The following is a 26,913-nucleotide window of genomic DNA, read 5'->3' on the forward strand; positions in this document are numbered from 1 at the left end:
CGTATAATGTTCTGCTGGTTTTACAGTGTGGTCTTCCTATCTTCTTCAGCACATGACAATCTTTCGGATCTAGAAGCAAATAAAAAAATAAGCCGTTTCTCTATTGGGAAGACGTTAAATTAACATTTCTTTTCTTGCTTCAACGAACCTATCGTAATACTTTTATTCGAGGAAAGTTGAATCTAGTAACAGCTTAGGTTTTAAATTATTATGGGTATTGATCTTTTCTATCTATTTTGACAATTAGATACAGTTAACACACTTAGAATACGGAGAAAAATGAGTTCTGCTGATTTGTTAAAATGTGATATCACCCCATTTCACAACAAAATATCAGTAAATTCAGAATATATCTGAACGCGTGTTGTAAGCTGCGCTTATCCTAATAAATATAACGAAATAATCTTGTGAATAAAGAAATTTGCGTGGAATTATCTTCAACCCCCCTCTCTACCCTTATAAAATATTATGGGGAATCCAGTACTGAGTGAGCAATACTCCACATAAATCCATTCTGAAATTATTTTAAGACAGCCACTTGACCGACATCATATAAAATATAAAATTGTATATCATTTAAAAGTTATTTAAAAAAGAGCCGGAACATAAAACGCACCCTGTACTTGAGATAAAAAACGAAGGCTAAATTTGAATATAGTTTACAATAAAAAAGCCCATTCTGAAGTAAGCGATTGCTCTCAAAGCCCAGGGCGTGTAAGGAGACAGGTGATAGGCACTTGAACTGCGATGCCACATCACCAGGGAACATCAACACCGCAATCATCACCTCATTCGTCGCTTCTCGCTGATTAAGTGTCATCACATTATAACGTGATTGTTTGCTCCATGCGCACTTACAGGTGTCGTTCACGTTAAAATGGGCACAAGTACACGGAGAAAACTTACTGATATAAAATATTGCTAATTTATTAAGATTCTCTCCAAATTATTCGTGATCCGGTTTCACATTCAACATGATTGCAAGCCCTTAATGAGTGAATTTTATAAATTTACTAATAAAAGTTCAATGAAATACGAATTTATTATCACGATGTCGAAACACGTGTTCATAAAAAAATTACGCATTTCGTCATTGTGTATTGTCAAGGCAAACGCAGGTTCATGAACACGTGTTCCGATATATCACGAATTCACAAAAAAAAATCAAAAAACGGCCTGCAATCTCGTTTTTAACTGGATTAACAATAATAATAGTAGAGATGATTCCAAAATCGCAGGTTCTTTTAGGCGGCTTTGTTATCTTTGAGCACAAAAATCATCTTATATCCATTAAGACCTGATATTATAATGAAACTTAGAAGCAGCCGCTAGCCAGCTGCCGGATATCCATATCGGTAAGAAAAAACTGCAGTGCCAACGCCATAGAGACACAAATATAGATAGATAATACCTTAGATACTAGAATAATGAATGTATTAAATGACGCTTAGCAGGTGAAACTTAAAAATACTGTATGTAGGCAAATCACAAAACGGAGAATCTCGAGAACAGCGATTTGTCGCGCATGTGATTTTACCTTAGCTGGTTTAATCGGCCCTTATTCAGCTGCGGAGAACGTTTTTTCCTCTCTATTAAAAAGCATTTCATTCTTGGGTGCTTTCTATAATTAGGTATATTGAATTTTTTACATCTTAAATTATATCCAAAGGGCAAGATGGCTTAGAATAAAACAGGTGTACGGGTTGTACGATAGATTTAAGAGCAGTGGCAGTGGCACGGTTAAAATGAAAGGTTCATGAGCCTTTTTTCAAATTTTTTTTTTTGCCTGTCAATTGATAGTAAAATATCGCTTCAATAATGATCAATTTTATTCATCAACTAGCGCAGGCCCGTGAAAAATCATCAGATATTATAATTCGAATTTAAAAAGAGACAATTAAAATAATTTTTGGTTAAAATTTTAGATGGTTTGGGCATGTAGAGCGAATGAGCGAAGATAGGAGTGTAAGGAGGATATATGATGCAAATGTGAATGGTAGCAGAAGTCGGGGACGCCCGAGGAAGACATGGCACGATCAAGTGAATCAGATACTCGAGTCGGGCCATGTCAAGAGTCAGAATAATAGAAGAGTATGTATGAGACGATGTATGAATGTGAATGAGGCAAGGAGTGTGTGCCAAGACCGAGTTGTTTGGCGGTCCGTCCTCTCTGCCTACCCCTGCGGGGAAACGGCGTGATGGTTAGTTAGTTAGTTAGTTAGTTAAAATTTTATGTTATTGGTATATATTTTTTTATTTTATTTTTATTTTTTATTTATTTTATTTTTATTTTATTAGGAACATTAACAGGTTTATAACATAACATGCATAGAGAGAGAGAAAAAATAAGTAAAAGAATTAGGTTACAACCATAGACATATGAATATTAGTAGACCTGCCCTAAGTGATTAAAAGCGTATTATCCCCACTCCCCATACCGGTTCCATTGGAGCCGGCTGTGCTCGCGTATGGCCTCAAGTGAAATTTGAAAACGTGACGTCATCATTCTTGTGCGAACTATGGTCGAGGCATCATCGGTTCATTTTACGAAATAACACGGCAAAATGTTGACTTGTACTATGAAAACTTGTAAAAATAGATGTGAAAAAGAGAATAAACCCAATTGTCGTATTACATTCCATATATATGCATTATTTTACTTTATTTTAAGCATATTCACATCGTATAATATAGATCAGTTTTAGAAACATATACTATCACATCGAGAAACGTCTGGACGCGAAACACAAAGCTGGTTGGTTGCTGGGAAGTAAATTATGAACATTTATAAAAGTGTCTTAACTAAATACTTAAACGAAATATTCGACTCTGAAAATACAACCGAATTTTTTTGCCGAATTTGGACTTCGCAAATTTGTTCATAACGTGGCGAGTAATTTGCGCTCCCATGTAAAAATGTCTATTCATTCAAAAGCAGGTTTTACCTTTAAGAAGTAAATGGTGATATTATAATGCGAGATGCCTATTTACTGTCAGATTGATTTATTGACGAATCACAGTCAGCCTTACTCCCTTCGTTCTTCAACAGTTGATTTTACCCCTCGCCATTATCTTCTCGTCTATTAATTCCTATGTCTGTGGTTACAACCCAATAACCAATGTTCACATCATGCAATAAAGATAAAGAAGGTTAAAAAGCAATAAACAAACAAAGAAAACAAAGAAAGGTTAAAAACAAAGAAATGTTAAAAACAAGGAAATAATAAGAGAAAATGTATATATATATATATACACGTATAAACACATACATACATATATACAGGGTGTATCGGCACGTACCCGACAAACTTTAACCAGCTATTCCTTAGCATATTTGGAGTAAAAAATCTTATGTGCACTTTGCTGTCCGGTAACGTTTTTTTTTTATAAAAAAATTATTATTCATATTTTCACCACATGTCACCACTGTTTTACCCTTTGACAAAGTTTGAAAACCCATCTGGCAAATATTTTATTCGAATTCCGTTGAATAATGCACGTGTGTACCTATATTGGCGCACGTTTACAGTCACAACGAAATAGCACGGCACCATTCGTTTCATTTTTAACTATTATTATTTAGTGTGTGCGAAAGAGCGAATACGCTTTTTGACATACTTGCTTATAACAGCTCTTGAACACGAAACGCAATGCCAATGACAGTGATGTAGTGTGGAAATTTCATTTTTTTTTGTTTTTAATTGAAAAAAAAATGCTACCGGACAGCAAAGTGCCCATAACATTTTTTACTCCAAATGTGCTAAGGAATAGCTGGTTAAAGTTTGTCGGGTTAGTGCCGATACACCCTGTATACATACCCATGCATATACACATATAAATACATACGTACACATATACATATACATAGTTGCATACATACATACGCATACATACATGCATACATACATACATACACACACGTACATTTGATATTAAATACAAATAATATGTAAGAGTGATAATGAATAAATGATGAATGTAATGTATTAAATTTAGAATAGTATATTAGTATGTACTACTTTATCGCTTGTCGGAATTACTCTTCACACAATAAGTTCCAATTTTAAAAATACACTTATTTTTTTCTTCTTATTTCACGTGGGAATATTGCACATCACAGACAACTGAAATTAGCATGACTAACTTCAAACACGGTATTTAACTCCTCAGGCCTCAGGCATATTCTTTCAGAAGGTCAGAATATTTGTGCTTTGCAATATAATCTATATAAATGAAATATTTCTGGACATATCCAAAAACTGAAAACTGTTTTTGAAAGGTGTCAAATATTATTTTTAAATATAAACAAATATTTTTTTTAAATATTAAATTTTGAATGAAAACATTAAAAATATTAAAATGGCACACTACGTTTTTTGTGACTAAAATTACTGGTAAAGAAAATATATACAAAACACACACTTATTTTATTAGACAAATGTATTACAAACGTTGACTTCACCTTACTTTTTTGTCGTTTAATATAAATATAATTAATAAAAAAATCACAAATTATTATAAGTTTTGTTGAAATTGCGGTCGGAACCGTTGGTTTCATAAAGGTACACAATATAATTCTTATGTCATTAACTTCTAGATTTTAATATAAAGCGTGGTGTATTATCTTTCTAACACCATTTAGATCATATTTCTCACCACAAAAATAAGGGAGACACAACGGTTTCTGTGAGACCATTTGAGTTGTTCCCAACAGCGAACAAATTAGCCTGGAGGGTTAAATAAATCCCCTCCTTTTCCGTGTGTTTTTGGCTGGCCGCATACATACGTTTTCCGTATTCGATTTCCGAATTCGTTTTCCGTATTCGGACATCCGAATGCACGGAATAGTAGAAAATACATTAACTGCCGCACACGTTCGTTTTAGTTCCAAACGGAACAAATTCCTTACGCACGTTCCGAATGCGAGCCGGCGCGTTCGGAGAAACCGAATGGAAAAAATCTAATGACGTCATGTGGAACGCAGCTCTTGCATACATTTTGGTTGTGCCGACGCAAACGTTCGGAAATTTCCGTTCAGTAATTCAGTGTTGCCAACGGATCTTGACCTAATATCGCCGTTTCTCATACATAAGGTAGCGTAAAGTAGCCGAATTTGCTGTTAGGTGGGACATGTTTAAAATTGATGTTTTTACGTGAAAATAAAAATTTCGTGGGAGGGGGGGGTAGCTAGAGAATTTCAAAAAAATAAAATTTGTCCCCAGAAAATAAAAAAAATCATGGAGGGGGGGGTGGCTAGAGAATTTCAAGAAAATATAAATTCTTACAGCAGTGGTCGCTATCTATACTCGTAAAAGCATTGCCAATAAACTAAAGCAGTTATTGCCTAGTTTTATGTTAGGTTTAGCAATTACGTGACTCTTGTGTTTTTTGTGAATTTGCTGTGAATAGAAAGGTACCATTTAAAATGGTTATTTACGAGTATTGCGGTCAAGGGTCGTGGTGGAATATTTTTGGGTAATTCGTGAATTTTGACACCTTATTAATTTGACACCGATTCTCGTTAGTTTTTCTGAGCCGCCGGTTTTTATGCACGACGGTAAAATTAACGGGGTCATTGACCCACAGAGATATCTAATTAGCCGTAGTAGTATTTTACTACCAATGTAGCAGTGGCGTACTTGGTTCTTTACCATATCATGTAATATTATAATTGTAGAATTGATCATTTATTGAGTGTTAGCTAAAAAGCGCTCATCTCGAAAATTTACGAAATGTTATTTTACTTGTCAAGATTAACCCTAAGAAATTTAGACAAAAAATACAAATTCCAAACATAGAATTCAAATACTTTTTTGGTAAAAAAGATTATATTATAGATAGGTACTTGCTTGTATCAATTCTCGACGCATCACTTCCATTGTAACCAAAGTTACACAGATAGACCCAAAATCGAAATTAGTATTTGTGATTTATAGTTTTGAAAAGAATCTGAAGGCTACGTAAAGGATAGTATGTAATTCAGTTCTAGAGTACCGTTTCAGGGAATCCTATTTTCACTGTCTAGCATTAAATTTCCACCATAGGTATGATAAAACGAGGCGTCATTTATTTTGCTAGTGTTTCATGGGATAATTGAAATATCGTAAGTGAATTAATATGACCGTTATCTTAACTATAAAGTTTGTAGGATCTGTGGAGAGTTGAAATATTGTAAAAAATAGACATGACACCTTATTGTTTGTTCAATAAGAACGTAATAGCTAAATGCATTTATAAGAATTTGTATGATTTTGACAGTAATGTTTAGTTTACTTACTTGATATGAATTTCTGTAATCGATAATTTTCGCCAAAGTTTGTATACATTTTTATCATTTTAAGGCCTTACATTCCGTTACTTTTACGTTTTGTTTTTATGTTTACCAGATTATTAGAAGTCAGGATATTTTTTCAGTCCAGAAATTCTGGAACTATCTACCAGAATATATACTAATATTTTCCCAGAATATTAATGGAGGGTAATAATATGAATTCTTCAATTTAACACTTAATAAATGCAAAAGATTGTTGCTGGAGTAGTTCAGTTACGTGAAAGAATAATTTAAAAAAACTGTATCCCTATAATTGTTTATGATTTTATAAAGTATTCCTATGTAAAAGCCCCTAAAAAAGTAATAAAAATGTGGCCACGAACTGACGAATTATATATCACTGTACCCATTGACTAAATAATATCACGTAAAAACTTCTTAAAATAATTTCCAAAAATATATTATTTAAAACGCTATAAAATTTATTTTATGCACCTAAAATTTATTTCTTCACCGGGCTTGGTTTCATTGATCCCAATAATTAATTAAAAATATACACCTACATGTTCGACATTTGTATTTAACTGACTAAATAAAGTAAATTTGAAAATGTGCATGTTAACATTATATAACTTTGTAATATTCTATAATTCATAACTATGAAAAATCCAACCAAAATAGTGGGATATGTAAAAAATGCAATGCACAAAGTTTGGAAAAAATGGCCAATCTTCCTAACTTCACCTATCCCAGAAGCTGGTATTCAATTAAGCCTCTTAATCACGGTAAGAGCAGAGTTCAGAGAGCAAAGTGCAAAGTGCAGATTGTGTTGTTTTCTCCTGTTGACAGTTGGTGTTGTGTTGTGTTGCAGGTGCGGGCGGCTTGGGGCCCCGCCCTCCGGGCCGCCAGCCCTGGTTGCCGCCGCCCCCGGGCCCGCCCATCTCCCCTGACGGTCAGTAGCAAGCCAACAAGTAGCCAACAGGCCTCTGCCACTGTAGTCAGCCATCATTGCATCATGATCAATGCTTCAGATCTCTAGGACGCTTTTATTTGTAGATTTGCTCTGCTACTATTGTCTTAGACATCTTTAGACGAAACTGCTGGAAATTGCTCCTGACCTTTGTAGTTTTTTTTCAGATGTTTAGCTAATACAAAAAGCTTTCCTCTACTATCAATCGTGTCTCATCAGGTACCACGACTTTGCCTTTGATATGCTTTCATGGAAGGTGTTCAGATTTGCTTCTAGTGCATCTTCAGTCTCCATAGAAGACCTATTTTTTGTAATAAATAATTAGTCGCTTGAAATATCCATACAAATTGAAAATATCTCCCGAGTGCCGCCGACGGGAATTGAACCCGCGCCTTCTGATGTCCGGTCAGGTGCTCTGAGACCACTGAGTTACGTCAGCGTATTTCCAACACGCCAAATAATTCAATATGTACTAGTACTTGAATCAACAATTACTGCTTATTATATTTTTTCACCTGTAAACAACCAACTTTATTTTGTAGGAAAGGCTTTGTTAGTTGTAAATTTCCCTCTAGATGGCGTCGAGACATGTTATGTCTACATTTGTTGGTGAAATATTTTTGACTATTAAACTTCAAATATTATTATTTTTTGTAGTTTTCTTATTTTGTTAATGTTACACTTCAGAAGAGCGCCCCTGTATGCACAGTGTAAACACATGGGAACTGTAATAGGTAGGTGATGTAGGAAGGGATTTAATAATTCTGGCTTTGAAGAGGCTTTATATTAAAAGAGAGATTATATGAAAAGGAAAAAATCTGCGAACGGGTATTTCACTCGTGTCAGCTCTTTCGAGCAGGCTCCATTGAGATACCTGTAGAACAGACTCAGCATACATATCATGCCTACATTTCGAAAGTCTTTAAAGATGGCAATCGATCTGTTAACATCGGATTGTCAATCAGACGAACGGCCCACCGCGCAGAATGAAGTTGGTTTATCAGGTATTTTGGGGCTCCAGCCCAAAGGTGGCTCCCAAGTTCAATTGTTGGACGTACTTGACATTTGTACAGGGTTAGCAGCTGGACACTTGCGCTACCATTGTCTTAAACATGTTTATACAGCTGCTGGATCATGTACCAGATCGTTGTAGTTTTTTTGCCTCCAGTGTGAATTTGTCTCGTCACTGGGTCTGCTCTACCAACTTTTCATCGAAAGGCGTTAATTTTTCTATCTATTTTTAAAGCATCGTCAGCGTCTCCATAGAAGACGACTTTACTTAGGCCTAGTTGATTCGCAGAAATTCAAGTCATAAAATAGCCATTCAACTCCATTTTGTTTTTTTGACAGTTGAAAGGTTTCCGATAAATGCCGATACGAAGTCCGTTTCAGCTTTTGAACAAGTTGTGATCAGCAGAAGAGGACAACTATAATGTTGTTAAGCTTGTCAGCATATTACAGTTTTATAGAAAGCTGAAACATATCTAGAATCGGCCTTTAACTGGGACCTTTAAAATGTAAAAAAAAAACAGAATGGAGCAGAATGGCGCTGTTGTCGCGGGATTAGGGGCAGCAATTAATCAAATTGATTTTTTTAATACAAACAAATGCTCTGTAAAGTAGGGTTTTTTTGTAAAACAGAAAGATAGGTTACGCGTTTAAGAATTATATTCAATAAAAATTGCATCCTAAATTAAACTGTCTGTCACAAAGAGGTTCATACAAAAAAAAATATTTTCGGCTTGCTTATTAAGTATATTTGCAACGTGGTTGAAGACAGCTAGTGGCAGCAACTCATATCTTGAAATGCAACAAATAATCTTCTTGTCAGTTCTAGAATCGCCTTGTCAATCTTGTCTCCTCGTACAAGGATGAAGACTTTAGTTTGTTAAATTCAATGATGACGAGCGGATCCATCGGTCACCAGCCAAAAGGATGCCCACTCCTAGGCTTCTGAGCTATTGAACAAGGAATTAATCCTGCTTCGATTTGAACTCCTCGGGTTTTGTGATTCAACCACAGATATAAAATAAGTACATACATACACCCACACACCTTGTTACAAATCCTTTATGTAACATTACATTTGAATTTCTGCGAAGCAACTGGGCTTTAGTTATGTACATATCTTCGGCGTTCATTTTATGTCATATTAGTATTCATAGTTGTTGCTGCATAGCTATGGAAGTGACGTATTGCATATCTTCGGTTGGTATATTTGCTTATTTATTATCATGCTTCTTGAATCCATGCCGTATATAGAAATTGCAATTTGCATTGCAATTTCTTTAAACCCTTCGTAGAGGAGTTTCGATAAATCTTGCATATCAATAAATTATTATGCTTTCGTTTCTGCTCTGTATCTCTTGTTATATTATTCTAGTTTATTCAATAATTTGTCGTTATTTTTATAATCTGTTCTGCCCCTTAGTCATTTTGTAGTTTCCATTGTTAAAATTATTAGATTATGGCTATTTCTATTTTAAATTTATTTATTTTGTGGTATTACTTTCTAATATTGTCCTCATTTATGTAACGTTAACCCCTCAGGCTTATTTGTTCGCTTTTGGGAACAACTCATATTGTCTCATAGAAATCGTTGTGTCTCCCCTTTTGTCATGGTGATAAATATGATCTAAATGGTGTTAGAAAGAGAAAACACCACGCTTTATATTCAAATAGAAGTTAAGCACAGAAGAATTACAATGTGCATTTTTATGAAGCTAAAGTTTCCGACCGCAATTTGAAAAATAATTATGTATTTTGATTTTGTGAATTTAAAAAAAAAATGTTGTGTAACTACAATGAAGTGAGATGAAAATAACGTTTCTAATACATCTGTCAAATAAAATGCGTGTGTTTTTACCTTTTTTCGTTATCAGTAATTTTAGTTACAAAAAACGTCGAGTGAGCTATTGAAAAAAAAAATTTAGCATTCATAATTTTAATATTTCAATAATAAGATTATTTCAACTTATTTATTTAAATTGGTATAAATACATAGTTTCACATCAAAATAGTTACTTTGCGCGCATTTTGGCACTATTTTCTTTTTCGCAAACTTCCAAGTTTTCGTCGTCAAATTCATGTCTCCTTTAACCTGTGCCAGCTTCCACTTTCCTTCACGCTGATCGCACCGCCTCCGATGAAACTCCCCAAATAAAGTGAAACCGTCTAGACGCCAAAGTGATTTCAGTTAATTCCCCATTAGTGCCTTAACCGGGATGGGCGTTGTACAATGCAATAAACCAGTTTGTGCCTCGGACCCCTGCCTACCGCCTACAGCCAGCCTACAGTGCCTACCTCTTCCTACCATCGCTCCTACCTATCCCAATTACCTACCGCACTGAAATGGAGTCCGACTTGGTTCCATTGCGCGCCGCGGGGCTCCGGCAGACGGTGTCAATTAAAGCTGCAATTACACACATGTACGCACCGAGCACCGAGGTACCGAATATATTCTGATTTATTCACTCACGCTTACCGTTCTTACTTATAGCCGTTTTACACGATGCTTTTTTTCAAACCGATTCCCGTGTGGACTATATCGGAACCCATATGAAAAATCTTTACTTTTCACGATCATTATTTTCTCGCAATTTCATTCAGTTTCATTAAACTTGCCATGGTTTATTAAAAGAATTATCAACTTTAAAAATTATTATTTTTATCTTTATCATCTTCAGACTGGTAAAAAATCGGCATACCAGCCGCCAAGATTGGGGGGCTGCACTTTTTTCCTATCGGCATATTGCCCACTCCATTAGGGCGACTAAAACCTTTACCGCATACTTAGATAGTTCACAATAAAAATTATAATCTATATAAAAGCATAAAAAAAGTTTAATTTGAGGAAATATGGGGTGAAATACTGCACAATAATAATCCTTCTCAAGTATGCACAGATGTCACAAATAAAAATTAGTATGCCGATGGGTTAAACTATTGTAGGTATATAATATTAATATTTTTGGGGTATCAGGGGTGTATATAAAAGAAGTTCAAATTTAATACTTAAAGTGAAGACAACAAAGTTTTGAATAATTATTATAATGGAATTCCACCACGATTTTCAGTATCTAATAGACCAGAAATAATATTGATGGACCGTACTAAATCGTAAAAAAATGCCAACACCTTGAATAAAACAATTTTTTGGCTGTTCCGTTGCTGTCTACAAATCATTCAAAAAATCACAATACTGAACAGTAATACACGTTCACAATCACCAATAAACACATATTATAGTATTTTTTTAATCAAAATTTTAAATGTTAAACGAAATAAACATGCAACGTTTCCACATAATATAGTTATGTACAATGACAGACGACAGATATCAAATAAAGTCCGCCATCTTAAACTGTACGAAAACGGTACCAAATTAGTGATCTTTTTTTCATCCTGAATCCATATGAAAACTGGATGAAAAAAGCATCGTGTAAACGCCTATTACTCTCGGGAGATGCACCACTTGTTTGATGCTCTGTAACACTCGATCTTTCTGGAGTGTATGGGTCTATCCGATGTATACGGGCCTTTCCAACTTAAGCATATGGGCTCATCAACTTTATATGGGCTTATTCAATTAAATAGGCCGGACACATGAACGAATTTGCATAATATTATAACAAATATATTCGGTTATATAATGTAACTAAAAATCCCTCTCCCAGTTAGAATATATTTCGTACAGATTTCTGTAGAGTAAACATCTTCGATCAAAATCCAGTTAATATTCTGAGCGGGTTAAGATTTTTTTAGTGACGTTTTTGTGAAAAAATCGGGCGCTGTACAAATACACGGTGTCCAGAAACTAGAAGTAGAAGTTGAAGTCGAACAAATGGGAAACGGGTGAAACTACACCACAGAGAACCCAAACAAAAAAAATTCTTCACCACAAAATTGACTCCAAACGTGATGCAGATTCGCCAGTTTTCCGCTTATAATATGAGTTTCCGGACACCGCGTAACTTACTAGAGTTAATATCTATTTTAAATATTTATATTTTCAATTTTAGGATTGGAGAATTTTTTTATAAAATTACCTAAATAGCTTAAAAATTATAGTTAGATTAATTTACTTTTATTACCATTTGTATACCTTATTTTTTTACTTCGGATGACCAGACAGCTCTTATGTAATTGTACGTATAAATGTGCGAACCTAAACGCGCACCGAGCCACGAATTACGGGAAAGGAACGAAGCAACTGAAAGCGGCGTTTCGTGCCTTTTGCAGTTGCTTTGTTCCTTTCTCATAAGTTATGGTTCATTTTGGCAGTTCGGCTCGAATATGTATACGTACCTATCATAAATGCCAGATTGAATTAACACCGTCCACCGGAAAATAAAATAAATTAATCAAAATAAATAACCAATCCCTATTAGTCCACGGGCTCTAGCTGCTAGTTATGACAGCTACACGGAGAAAACTTACTGATATAAAACGTTGTAAATTTAATAAAAATCTTTTCAAATTATTCATAATAAGGTTAAAAACGGGACTGCATGCCCTAAACGAATGAATTGATAAGTTTCATGTTAAACTTTTAGCATAAAGGAATGTATTAACGGGACGTCGGAACACGTGTTAATAAAAATAATTTTATTTTCGCTTTTCGTCAATAATAATAATAATATTAAATAATAATTGGATAATTTGTAGAGCGCCGTTTTTGTGAAAAATCACCTCAAGGGCTCTTTACAATTTATTTCCTAGGATCTACATTTGTTATTTAGACCTACTGAGCCAGCACGAGGTTCGTCATCCGTTCAGGCATGTGTCTGCCGCCAATATAGCGCTGACATGTGTCTGCTGCCAATAAAGAGCGCTGACACAACATCCTCACATAGACAACAAACCTTGGCAGCACCGCTGTGACGCTCGACGAAGACAGAAGATGGAGACTCTGCTGCAAGAATCCTAGGTAGCGAAGGAACTGTACCAGCTGCTGCAGCGAGAGAGACTACCCCGTCCACCAACTATGAGCTAAATATGAAAACGGTGTACTAATGGCGTACCTACCTAATAGTTAATATGAAGACATAAACCGATAGCAGTGTATTGCGGACATGTCGGTGTGCCCGAAGTAAGGTCAATTTTATTTTAATTCAGGTGAAATCGATCAAACATTTTAAAATATCGAAATTCTAACTAATATAAAATCAAATTTATCGACTTATCTGAGGCCTTGGAGTCAAAAGGTTTTGAATAACAGTAAATTTATCATTTAATAAGGTGCAGATCATACTTCTAGGGGTTTTTAATTCATTTTCAGTTGCCATAATCTTTTTTAAAATTTTTTAATATTGAAATAATGTTTCTTTTTCATGTACTACACGTTGGTTAGCTGGTCAATTTGTAATTGAGGGGAAAAAATAAACTAGATACTGTGTCGCGGAGTGCGAGACATGCAATCGTCTTTACAAATTTGTTTGTCTCTAAATTCGCGACATTGGACCTGCAAGGGTTAAAAAAGTTCTTAATTTAAATTTTTCAGAATAAAAATTGCATTCTTCTTTTATTTAAACGTTGTCCACCACTGGCTACGGGCGGCGAGTGCAGCGTTGCACCGCAGCGCAGACAGAATGCGATTTTCACTTTACTTTGAACTGCACTCGGTTCCTGCTCTGATAGCAGGACCTCAGGAGCTGATATTTGCAGTCCCGGGTGGGGGGCGGTGGAGCAGCAGGGGGCGGTATGAGGTGACAGGGGCGCTGCGCTGTCGTGATTCATTTGTTTATTTGGAAGGTGCCTAATTTACTACAAATTACACTCATAACCTAACCGAACCTAACCTATCCCAGTCGCATAACTCTTGCTCCATCAATAAGCAAAGCAAATTCCTCTTACGCCCGGCGTTAGCTAATTGACATTTTTGACCCAGCCAAATTCGAGTGCCAATTTGGTTCACTGATGGGCCCCCTGACGTCACCCGCCGACTTTTTTCTTTAGCCTCGAGCGTCGTATACCATCTTGCTTACAGATGATGTATTTAAATATTATTTGTTGTTGTTATTAGTGATGCAATGATTACGATTCATATGCCGAGGGCTAAATTATTGTGTGAGGTTGTTGTATCTCCGATTTATCTATATGCGCGATTATCAACAATTAATCACCATTGAAAATCGTATAAGTGTTTTTTTTGTGTGAATACCGCACAAGAGTCCCAACAGGGACCTAATTGGGGTATATTATAAGGCAGAAGATAGAGGGAAGGAGATGTGAAAGAGAAAGGTAGAGAAGTACCCGGCTATTCAGATCTGATTGCCTTTTCAAGCAATGTTTCAATTCTGAATGGTGTTCTTACACCAGGGCGATACTGAGAGTATCTTCCACTCTGGAACGTGTCGCAAATCTACTATATATTATTTTAAATAAGTAAATTGTGTAAAAACAAAAATTAATAAAATAAAATTTAATTTAATTTTTTTTACTTGACATGATTGGTTTGAGGTGTTTTAGTGGCCTGTTTTGAATATCCCGATATTTTCTCGTTTCAATCATTTTGACTCTTCACATTTCATATGAGAAATATACATTTATGTAGAAACATCTCAGCAATGATAATGATGCAAATAAGGTGGAGTGATAAAATATGTGGTGCTTAGGTTGACTAATTTAAAAAAAATACAGATTAGTACCGAAGATATACGGTCAGAACCAAGTCAGAACGTTACTATTTGCGGTCAGTCAAAGCGTGTAACATCACTGTACAGTGTACATGCACGGCAGTACTGCAACACTGCCATTCCACACGGAGAAAAAAAACTAGTTTATTACAAATCTCTTTAAATTATTGGTAATCTGGTTAAAAACGGGTTGCAGGCGTTTAATAATAATAATAATATTTGGATGATTTGTATTGCGCCGTTTTTGTGCAAAATCACCGCAAGGGCGCTGTACAATTATACAGAGTGTATAGGCACGTACCCGACAAACTTTAACCAGCTATTCCTTAGCACATTTGGAGTAAAAAATGTTATGGGCACTTTGCTGTCCGGTAAATTTTTTTTTTATAAAAAAATTATTATTCATATTTTCACCACATGTCACCACTGTTTTATCCTTTGTCAAAGTTTGAAAACCCACCTGGAAATATTTTATTCGAGTTTCGTTGAATAATAATATACGTACGTACCTACATTAGCGCGCTTTTACGATCACAACGAGATGGCATGGCACCATTCGTCTCATTTTTAGCTATTATTATATATATATAGTGTGTATGAAAGAGCGAACACGCTTTTTGACATACTTGCTAATAACAGCTGTTGAACACGAGAAACAATGCCAATGACAGTGACGGAGTGTGGATTTTTTTTATCATTTTTTGTTTTTAATTGGAAAAAAATGTTACCGGACAGCAAAGTGCCCATAACATTTTTTACTCCAAATATGCTAAGGAAAAGCTGGTTAAAGTTTGTCGGGCACGTGCCGATACACCCTGTATAATAGTTTTCTGTTATTATTAACTATAGACTAGTCACACTGTTATCAATTTATGTCAACAGATTGCATCTACCGGTTCGTCGATCGCTAATACAAAGCTATATGTACAATGCATTTTATTGATGAACGTGATGCTATAATGTACATAATATGATATAATTCTTATTTATTTATATTTTGTACAGGCAGATAAACTTTTAGCTAAATTAGTAATACATCATAACACTTGTTCATGCACCTGCATTTTGCCTTTGATACGGATTTTTATGAACACTTGTTCCGTCATCGTGATAATACATTAGTATATTACTAAAAGTTTATCTGGAAACCTATCAATTAATTCGTCTTAAGAGCCAGCAATCCCGTTTCTAACTGGATTACGTATAATTGGAAGAGATTCTTTATAAATTAGCAATACTCTTTTTTCTCCGTCTATTTCCCATCGAATTTGCGTATTCAAAATTTGATCTCATTGCACTGTACCTACCTAGCAATTTTTATTCGGTTACCAATTTGGTTTGAAGTTTTCCGGTTCCATCTTAATAATAATAGTATCTTCTATGATTTATGATTGCCTGATATTTATAAAAACCCTTGAATATGTTTGTATGTTTTGCCTCCTATCCAGATGCTACTATGTCTAATATTGTATCCCATGTTTGGTATGAACTCCTGATCCTTCTTTGTACTGACTTTGGGTTGTGTGTTTCAGGAGGTGGGCGGTATGGCGTGTACTCGCTGTTCCCGCCCGCCGCGCCTGCCGCCCACAGGGTTGCCAGCAGCGCTACGCACGCCTACCACAAAGGTAAACAATCAACTAACTACTACTTATAAATATTATTATTTCCTCTTTATGCTTTCTGCGATCCTGGAGTAAATCCTTCACAGTCATCATCAGAATGCCTGACATCCCGACGATTTTTTACAAATAGATGATTTACAGATTGTATGTGTAGACTTATTTTTATTTATTGGTACTATTGTATCAGCAGTGGCGACGCCCCCGACTGTACAGATTAGTTTATAGATATGTGTGCACGTACCTATATTAAAATACTTGATACTGCCTATCACAGTACTGCGATCGGCGATGTCAATTTTGTAGATGAAAATTTTTTATAACTATTGTTTTTAAAAATAGTTCGTTAGTTTATACTGTATAGCCGACTATAAAGTTAAGTATGTCAAGCTGTATATACTTACATATATAGATATTATCCGGAATTTTGAGATCCGGTGGAATTATCCGAAATCACTTTGACGAACTTCAAGTTTGTCAAAAAGTTGTGTGAAAAAAACGCGCTCGCAAGTAGATGCCAAATATTCATAATAATATATTGTAGAATTGTAGGATATTTGCGGAATTGTTGGTTTTTCACTCTACAACATACAATAAGGAAGAAAACTAGAAGTGCCTTCCATACAATTTTGAATGGAATCAAATGTTCATCTTTATTTATTTTCAGTGTAGAATTATTTTCGATGTGGAAGCCCTGTAAACTGAAGCCAATACTTTAAATTTTCCATTGGGAATATTTTGAAACGCTCTTCGTGCGGCGAAGTTTATCCGAGTGGAACCTTTTCAATTTATACATAATACAAACGAACGAAGTTTGGCTAAATTTTATGAATAATTTGAGTTAAAAAAATCTAAGATATTCTAAAATCATCAAGTCTAGAATTTAACCAAAAGTTTTATTGGGGTATTATTATATATGTTTTTGGTGCCTGCGTATTGCGACATCGAGACTCCTATCAGCTATCGACTGTTCAACACTGTATTTAAACCATCGATATTTCTATCAGCTATCTACTGTTCAAAATTGCATTTAAACCATCGACGTCGATGATTTGAACGCATATTTCGGTCTAGGTTCTCTGCAGATATGAAATGGATAGGTTCGAAATTGCGTACCTTCGCAGCAATAAAGCGCATCCATATCAACAGTTAATAAGATAACGCTGATAGATAAATTATGAACTAATTGTATTATTTTAAAATGATGCTCGTAGATTCCTAATAATTTATTGTTGTTTATTTTATCATTAAATATATATTTGTTGTGTTGGTATTATTTCTTGCTGCTGATGTGGTTGACAATTTAATTATTATTTACTAGCTGACAAACATTGAATTTTCTCTACATTCTTCAAATATAATATGCATGTATTATATTTGTAAACCTTCTAAATATTTTTCTAAATGATAGTAAAAATCTTTTCAAAATCCGTTGTGTAGTTTAGAAGAACTAAGCGCACAAACAGACAGACGTGGATAGCGACTTTTTTTAATAATATTTAGAGATTGTTGAACATTGAAAGACATGATTATTAAATAATAAGCTAACAGTGTATCACCGCATACCGCATTTGGAAACAAATTAAACGAAATGAATATCTACTCGTTTAAAAGCATTTAAGATTAAATTAGTGTTACCTTCTTGTGCAACTTAGGTAATATAATCACTAGGAACTCTGAACTTTTAAACTTTAGAGCCCAAACTGTGAGGAGCTGTTCTAATGCGTTCCTTAACGTTATAACCACACTGTCACATCACACAAAATACTGTATTCTTTCCTTTATCACACTCTTACCTCTACGTATACCCTTTATTATGATCCTGTTTATTTTTATAGTCCTCACTTGCTCGGCATAGGCGTAATCCGACCACAAGGCAGATTTAAATTATAACAATCAAATTACAAGATAGATGACAAAAGGACACTCTAGAATTATTGGACTCACGTTGAGCCTGTGTTAATGGTGCTACATTTTGATCAAATGCCTCCAAGCATCCTTTTTATTTGTTCAGCCTAAAACGTGCTTTTAGATCTTATACGGAATGGCTATTAAGGTGTAGGAATTTAGGTGGTAATGGCACCGAGTAAAGAAATGAACGCATTCATTTAACTAGTTACCTGTTTCTTTTTCGGTAATTCCTCACCTTTTTCTGCACAGTTATTTATGTAACTGCTCGAACCTTTTTACCACAATACTGAGATGATATGAGATTAGGTAAAATGTAATAGCATAAATAATGCTAGGTCTGTCTACAATAATACAGCCCAACTATGAACTGTATATCGAGCGATTAGTATAATCTTATATATGAGTATATATAAAAAAATTATGTTTCTTTGTTTGTGATAGGCTCGAAAACTACTGGAACTGTGTAAAAGTGCAATGTTTGTTCTTATTAGTGCCAGAAGTTTTTAGGGAGTAGTTTGAATTATAGAAGAAGTTGGGGGCGCACAAGGATGACTTAACAGACAAAATGTGGATTTCATGATATTAATTGAATGGAATGGTAAAAACGATATGAATCAAATAATTATTTGTGGTAAAATGTGGCGTACGTGATGACGAAGAGAGAGGTCTGCGCATAATGTATGACTTGGAAGCTAATGGTTGAAAAAGTCGAGGAGAAGAAAGACATGGCACGATCAAGTGAAACAATTACTTATTATAATACAATAATAGTATATCCACTTTTACAATGCACCAAGTGTCAGGTACAGTAGAAACTTTACCCCGAACCATTCATAATTCCTCGAGCAAGGCCGGGACACGTCAGCTAGTACATAATATATACTTATCTGATAGTATTATTACGCTAGCGTCTGGACGATCTAGGCCCTCTGATTGGTCGAATTCAAATCGTATGTTTCGGGTCAATCCCGAATAGGGGGTCTGCAGGCAAAATTATACCATCCTGCCCCTCTGGCGGTATAAGAACGAACCAAATAACTGGCGCGAATATTTAAATATGCAGCTAACAATACGCAAAATTACTTGACCATTAACAAGCGTTTAATAAGAAGATTACTTCTGGAAGCTTATCACTTTGTGATGGTATTATTTATTTTATTAAAACATAAATATCTTTGTTTACATCACTTGATTTTATTTTATTTATGTCTATTCTTGAATACACGTTTTACAAATTATTACAGTGGTTTATATTGCAGTACGGAGAAAAAAGTACAGAAAAAGGTATAAAACATTAAGAACATAGGTTGATTTAGGTAAAACTGTGTGTGGATTACATACAACCTTTATATGCTACATGAACGAAGTTCACCTCATCATGAGTAAGTATACATTGAAGTAAAAATTAAATATAGATTACAATTGGAAAGAAGAAATGGAAGTAGGGGGGAGGGGTAAGAGTGGGCGGAGTTTATCAGAATTAGGAATTACAATATCGTTAGACGGAAAGACCAGTTGAGTGGGAAAATATTTAAAAGAGGGTTTATAATTTTTTTTGCTTATTAATTATATCTGATTTTAAATTGACATGTTTTTTTTTATTTCTAAAATTTCAAAATTATTTATTTGCGATGCTTTATATCCTGTGTGAAGTATTTCAAGACCTGATTTTTTATCAAGTGTGATCAATATTCAAAAGATGATCAAACTCAGATTCACTATTTCCATTTAGAGCTTCGAGATGTTCTTTAGTTCTGACTTCAAAGTTTCTATTGGTTCTACCTTTGTAAAATAAATTACAATCATTCCAATTGAGTTTTTGACTTCCATTTTTGACAACCAAGTGCCGCCCGCAGGGCCTAGCAGCAAAAAACCCGCGGAGCGGGTTTTTAACTGCTAGTTTTAATTATAATTCATGTCATTTTCTCTGATTACTTTAATCTTCCGTTATTATATTTCTTAGCATACTTTAAACTTTCAAAAGTAAAAAAAATGCTAGTCATGAGAATTAAAATAATTCGAATATTTTGTTCGATTTAACTTTTTTTGTAAATGTAATTTTAAATTCAAATGCGCTTAATAATGTTAAAAAGTAATTAAAACAAAAATAAAAAAAATTGTTATATTTTTTTAATTCATCGAGGATTTCAATTTTAATGTGACTTCACTATAAAAGATATTATATCGTTTTAATTGTAAAATTAATAAGATGCACCACAACTGGTCTGGTATCTATGTGAGGATATTGTGTCAGCCCTTTATTAGCAGCAGACACATACCTGGACGGATGACGAACCTCGTGCTGGCACTGTTGGTGGACTCTCTCGCTGTAGCAGCTGGTCCAGTTTCTTCACCACCTAGGATTCTTGCTGCAGAGTCTCCATCTTCTATCTTCTTTTCACCTGTTCCTCTTCTTCATTTTACTTAACTTGAATTCACTTTTGTAATTTTTATACATTTTGTAATACCTGCATCAACTGTAAAGCGCCCCTGAGGTGATATCTAACAAAAGCGGCGCTATACAAATTGTCCAATAAATAAATAAACTCTTATACCCCACCTACTTGGAATTTGTAAAGCTTGCCTTAAGATTTTAAATTTTTACTCGAAATCGAAAGAATTGAAAAGTAATATCTTTAGAATTCAACAGAATAAAATAAACAATAACAACAACATTCACAAGTTCGGGGAAATTCATAATTCAAGAGTTCCAATAACTCGTCGGGGTTCCTATCTCTAGCAAGATAAGAATAATATATATTATACGTAAGATAGGAAACAACTATCTGTTTGTTAAGAAATAGCATTATGTAGTTATGTTAAGTTAAGTATGTATATTATTTCTTTTAAATTAATAAGTATATTCAATTTTATTGGAAATAAGATAAATCTAATTGAAACATGAAATGGCACAAGACGTAGAAAAATAAAAAAAGGATAACGGTCTCAACTGGGAATCGAACCCAGGATCTCTGGATTTCATGATGATACTACATGAAGTGAACGGCAGAAATGGTCGGGGATGCCTGAGAAAGACATGAATTAAAGAATGATTTGTGGTGTAAGGAGAATGTATGACTTAGAAGTGACTGGTTGAAGAGATCGAGGACGCCCGTGAAGACATGGCACGATCAAGTAAAACAAATACTTATTACAATACAATAATATTATTTCCACCTTAAAGATTGCACCCAGTTGTCAGGTACTCTAGAATTCAAAGCATTTATAAGTCCCCGAGCAACACCGGGTACACCTAAGCTAGTATTGTAATAATTATAACTAGTTCTTAGTTATTGAATTTTGTATTGATGTGATTTCATGCAAATTTGCGCTCTTATCCGATAAACCAATGTTTTTCCTCGAGTTCGTTCGCGTTGAAAATACTGCATGTCATTTATTTCGCGATTGCTTTCACAGCAAACTTCCTTTCATAAATTTGAATTTAATTGAAAGACATCTTTGAATTATGCTTTTTAAAAATTCCCTCGTGTCCACTGCATTCTTCATCCCGTCAATTTCATTACAATATCTTTATCGCCGTGCAAGGCGAATGTGATAAGTTTTTAAATTAATAAAATAATCCTTTCCTTTTCTATGAATTCACAATCATTTTTTATTCCGCCGAGTTCTTGGTACGTTTTAATAATACAAAATGCGCATCAGGGCTGCATGAGTGTGCGTGGTGTGAGTGTGTGCGACCGGTTGACCTTGAGCCGCGAGTGGGCCGGCCGCGCGCAGGCGCCGCGCCCACCTCCCACCGCCTCCCACTCCCCCTGCCCCGCGCCCACCCGCTCGGAGTCCCGGAGTAGCCGCCTCCTGAGGAGATTGGATACCGTTCACAATGCTGAATACACACCTCCTCGCGGTTATGCTGCCCCGATACTCCGGTGAACGAAACCGCGAAGCTGCGGCGGTTGCGCGGATGAACTTCTGTGATTTTTCTTGGAATGAATGAAAAATAAATTTCCTGATCGTCAGAAATTATATAGAACCTATGTTGTGCAATTTCAAATTGAATTTTCGTTATAGTTTTTAAGGTTACCAATAAATTGAATCCAGCCTATTTTTAATTTTTAGACCCACTATTAGTTTTATTTTCGTGACTCAAATAGTTATCTCGTTACTTCGTTATTATATTTAAAAAAAAGAAATACTATTTAATTTTCTTTATCTTTCTCCATATTCCAGTAGATTTTTTCTTTGTTATTGATTATTTTTACACGCCTTATAAAAGTTAAAGTTTGTAGGTACACTTCCGGCCCATACGACCACAAAGCCAAAACCGCGTTGCTTCAATCCTCCCGCGTTTCTGCTCTCCTAATCAAATAGGAGGGACTTCAAAACAGATCGGCGTGGCTTCGCAGTCCGCGCCACGCCAAGCTTCCCGGCTACCAACACCATGACAAATTTCCCTATATATACACTAGCTTCACCGATACTTGCAAAGATAATAAGTTGCCTGCACCAATACATTTTTATACTCCGCCCATAGGTTTGCTTGTATTTTATACGTAGCTCATCCCTCCTCAATTCTGCTCTCCCAGTACGGGCTTCAGGAATCTCCGTAACCTGATTTGACATTTGATGTTTTGAAATGGTTGCACGCAACGTGACCGGCGGCTTTTGTTTACGTGGTGGTTTTTCATAACAATGATGTAATTACGTAATCGGCCGAGGCACCGACCCACCTGAATTTTGTAGTGTGAAGTGGAAATTATGGAATAAGAATAATGGATTCCAATAAAAGGTTCCTTGTACGGTTTCGTCATAATGTTTTTTGCATTCAGTTTCTTATTAAAATTCACTGATTAATTAATTAATTACTGTATAACTTTGTTTTTTTTTACTGGAAATTATTTTTATTTTGCTTGAAATGTGTATGTATATACGAGTACAATTCAAAACACCTTTAAAAAAATATATAGTCATTAAAAGTAATGAAACAAAAACTAGGTTAAATAAGTTATGTAGGTTAGTTTTTTTCATCGCTTTTAATTACTTTATACCTCTTTTTAAATGTGTATTGAACTGTCGTTGTGTAACTCAACACAGTTATTCAACACACCTTTAAAAAGTGATATGAAAGCGATGAAACAAACTAACCCACAAACCTAATTTAACATAGTTTTTGTTTCATCACTTTACATGACTATATTACTTGACTAGGTGTATGAAGTTATCCGGTTACCTTAAATTTCATAAGGTTAATCTTGACAAGTAAAGTCAGATATCGTGATTTTTCAAGGGTCAGCGTTTTTTAACTAACATGCATGTTAAGTCTTCAGAATATAAATCTTTTCTCTTTTTGAGTAATTCAGTAATTGAGGAAATTAAAAAAGAATAATTTTATTATGACCTGTTTATTTTTTGTCAGTTCAATGTAGTTCAAGATGTAAATAACGTTGAGAGTTAAAAATAGATGCTTTGACTTGAAATATTCTGATAAAAAATGGCATTTATATTTTTCCAATTTTTTATTTAACATTTTCTTCCACCCGTGACACATTATTTATCAAAATTCAAAATGATAGCAATATTGACATGTCCAATATTTCCCATGAGTGACGGGGGTGACCTGATTGCGGCGTTGCTGCTATAAACTTTATCGATCCCAGTGACTGTCTATAAGTGACTAGCTGTAGTTCAGTGGTGACTAGTGATGGGTAAATTCTCGAGAATTTATTTTTGGGGAATATTCATCTAAATTGTGAAATCTCTTTGAGATCGTCTCCTTATATTAATTATTAGGGAATATTGAGGACAGACATTTTATTTTCTGGAATAGTGGAAATTCTGCGACAAGTTGATATTTGCGGCCGGCCAATGTACACGTTTTACCCAAGTTGACTTTGAAAGTTCATAATTTTGTCATTTTTGGATAGCTATATCGAAAAACTCACTTTACTGTCGTTATTAACTTTTTAAATTTGATACATTTTCATTCCATTAAAAAGATAGGAGACAACCTCATTTAGAATAAGTACTTTCTTAATAAAAAATCTCAAATATGGGGAATCTATATAAGGAATGCACATCACTAGTGGTTACTTTTTAGTGATATTGACGGGCGATGTTGTGTCATTGCGACTGGAACCAGCAAGAACAGAATGGCCGATAAACGGTGACAGCGATAACAGTGACAGTAACCAGTAACCTTTCCGCGTACATGACGTATTCAATATTCATATGCTCCGCATTATTTATATGGCGCAGGGCCTTAGGCGCTTCTATGAACTAGGGACTGCGACTGACCGGCTCAATCAAGACAGATTTATATTTAATTATTGTTTATTGAGAATGCAGGTAGAACATTGAAATAGATGACCTCTTTGTTAGAAAGTGACGGAGCTATAAACTCGTTGCCTTAAAAGGGTGTGACGTCACAGGACATGCGCGGCGATACTGTCATTAGAATTATGAATTGTACTGCATGTTACTTCACGGGACACCATTGCATACGTTTCACCAATGTTAACTTTGTCATTTTAGAGACACGGAAAAACTAATTTTACCGTCGTTAATAAACTCTTTAAAATATAACAAATTTTCATCAAAATAATAATAATAAGGGTGCGATCTCATTACTGATAATTCCCTGCTGTAGGTAAGTACTGCCTTTCAAACATGAAATTCAGTTTAATTTCTAGGTAGGTATGGTTTTTTCACGCCATTCGCGTTTACCTATATTTTAATCGCCTTCTGGTGGAAACCACAAAATGTATTGATGAATAATTGCCAAGTTTACTGGGGGGATATTTCACCATCTTCTCGATAATCTGTCAAAAGCACTCAGAGTTGCACAGTCAGAGTTTTGTTACTTGAACCTATGATAGTGGCTATACGATGTCCGGGGGTAAAGTGCACAAACTTCGGGAGGTGATTCTACATGACGGTACAAATAAAAAAGCAAATACGCGGTCCGTCTCGTTCCAGCAGCACGGTAACAGACGAGACAGCGAGAGTGTAGCGGTGTGATCAGTGGAGACACATTTAATTTGATTTGTTTGTTTTAAAATGAAAAATAATCATTAGACAACAAAATGACGTCTACTTCTGGTTAAAATCTTTCGGGGTACGAACTGTTACACCTGTATATGGAATAAGTTTAATCTCCTGCGAGTATTTATTTATTATAATGGATAGTTGTCGAGGGATACGTATATAGTTATGGATTGGTGAAATACCCCCTCAGTTTAATAACCGTATCGGAATAGCCAAGTAAATTCTTGGCAAGCTTCCTCTCTTGCTTCCCTTGTCCCACTTCATACAGCCCTTTTCCTTTTGAGGAGATAGCATAGCATAAAGTAGGTAGGGTATTCAATGATGTTGAAACAAACTAAATGTTGCCTTTGAAAAGGGAGTAAAACAGTACCCGCCGTGAATTTCCTACTCGATCTATCGGCAGACAAACATGGTACAGGTAGTAACTCGCCCAAAAGCATGCCAGTAGCGGTCTTCAGCGTGCCGCGGCTCGTAACTCAATCTTCCCATTCGTGTTGCTCGTATGCCTTTCAATCGCACGGCGTTTAATTTTGACCTTGGTGAGAGGTTGGGGAGGGTGATGCGCGGCATGTCAGAACGTGCTCTGGTGAAAATGTGCGTGCGCTATTTTTTGTTTTTCTTGTTAATGATATTTTCGCGATCAAAATGGCTCAGTGGGGCGACAAAAAGACTCATTATGAATTTCAATATGCACTATCGCAGCTAGCATTGCTTGTAGAAAACAGGTTCGCCGCTTTACAAAAATAAAATTATTGCAGTTCGTTTCTTATTTCTTCCGGGACCTCCATCTCAACCAGCCGCGTAGCTAGAATGCCTGTATCTAGCGTGTGTATACTGACCCACGCTCGCAAGTAGTTGACATGTTAGTACTTGACAAAAGCATGCCTTTTCACTGGCATGTGTACCAGCGGCTTAGTACTTTGTCGATGGTCAGACTGGTTTATATTAGAAATATCACCTTTTCCAACTTACTTTCGGTTAGGTCCATTGACAACATTAAATAACGCTAAGTTACAGAGGTCTTGTATTTTACGCTGAAATTTGTATGATATGTAGCGTAAAACAGAAATAACCATACATAGGATATGGTAATACCTAGTATGTCTACCGACCCCGAACTGAAATTCTCTGGCCATATATCGCAGCTCACTCAGTCTTGCTACAAACTTCTTGGGGTCGTCATTAGGACATGCAAGCAGTTCAATAACCAAGATGCTATGTTAGCATTGTTCGATGGCATACTGAGAAGCAAGCTGGAGTATGCGAGCGATGTTTGGGCACCGTACCACCAGAAGTACATTGAAATGATAGAGCAAATCCAGAAGAAATTCCTCAGGTATGTGGTATGTCTATATGCGGACGCATGGAACCTATCCTAGGTTCATGCACCATATCGACTTACTTGAGGAAACCAATTCTGTGAGTCTGGAAACTAGGCGGAAAGCAAGTCTAGCCATTATATCTTTCAAAATTAGGAACAATTTTATTGATAGCCCATTCCTC

At 35.3% G+C, this 26,913-nt stretch overlaps 1 protein-coding gene across 4 annotated transcripts in view; it reads left to right on the plus strand.

Moving 5' to 3' along the window:
- Positions 1-26,913, plus strand: part of wge (BAH domain and coiled-coil containing protein winged eye) — a 335,305-nt gene that overhangs the window by 227,561 nt on the left and 80,831 nt on the right. For 3 of the 4 annotated variants that reach the window (XM_089638347.1, XM_089638346.1, XM_089638348.1), the window contains exon 3: positions 16,411-16,503. The gene's annotated coding sequence lies outside the window, so the exon portion shown is untranslated. Of the gene's footprint in view, positions 1-6,811; positions 7,224-16,410; positions 16,504-26,913 lie in introns of those variants that run through there. The other variant, XM_089638349.1, reaches the window with a different exon arrangement.

This window comes from Hesperophylax consimilis, chromosome 12 (genome assembly GCF_061612785.1).
Source record: "Hesperophylax consimilis isolate HC1 chromosome 12, BYU_Hcon_1.0, whole genome shotgun sequence".
NCBI lineage: Eukaryota > Metazoa > Arthropoda > Insecta > Trichoptera > Limnephilidae > Hesperophylax > Hesperophylax consimilis.